This window comes from Triticum aestivum, chromosome 4B, assembly GCF_018294505.1.
Source record: "Triticum aestivum cultivar Chinese Spring chromosome 4B, IWGSC CS RefSeq v2.1, whole genome shotgun sequence".
Taxonomy (NCBI): domain Eukaryota; kingdom Viridiplantae; phylum Streptophyta; class Magnoliopsida; order Poales; family Poaceae; genus Triticum; species Triticum aestivum.
Genome location: NC_057804.1, coordinates 660,457,190 through 660,457,771, shown reverse-complemented (window position 1 = coordinate 660,457,771; position 582 = coordinate 660,457,190).

Genomic DNA, 582 nt, shown 5'->3' with positions numbered 1-582 from the left:
CTCTCTCTCTCTCTCTCTCTCGCTTTTTTGGCGCATGCAATAAGAAATTTACGGTTCCTGCATGTAATATTTTAGCTTCCTTTTGGGTCAAAAGTCTTGTAGGTTCAATTGACGGTTGCTTTAATGGAAATTTGGTGAGGTGGTTTGTTTTATCAAAATACTTATGATAACTATTCTTGTTTTTCTTAAGTTGAGAACTCGTTTTTGAAACTGGGCACACTGGAGACCAAATTACAAAAATTAGCTCCAACACACATATAGAAAACATGCATAAATATACAAAAGAAAATATTATTACCGCCCCCCCCCAAATTTAATATTTTTGAGCTATTTCTTTGTAACAAGCACGCCATAGAAACATTTTGTCACAAAACGGACTTGGGCCGCTTGTCTGAACGATACATGGTGTTGAGGAAATCATCATACAAGATGATCAAAGAAAGCATGGCAAACCAAGCCAAACACGCTAACAGCACCGGAAGTGCCCAATTAGATGACTCCAGCGTGCCATCAAGAGGAAGCACAAGAGAGGCTGGACCATCTGAACACTCAACCAGGACCGACGATGACATTCACCCACTC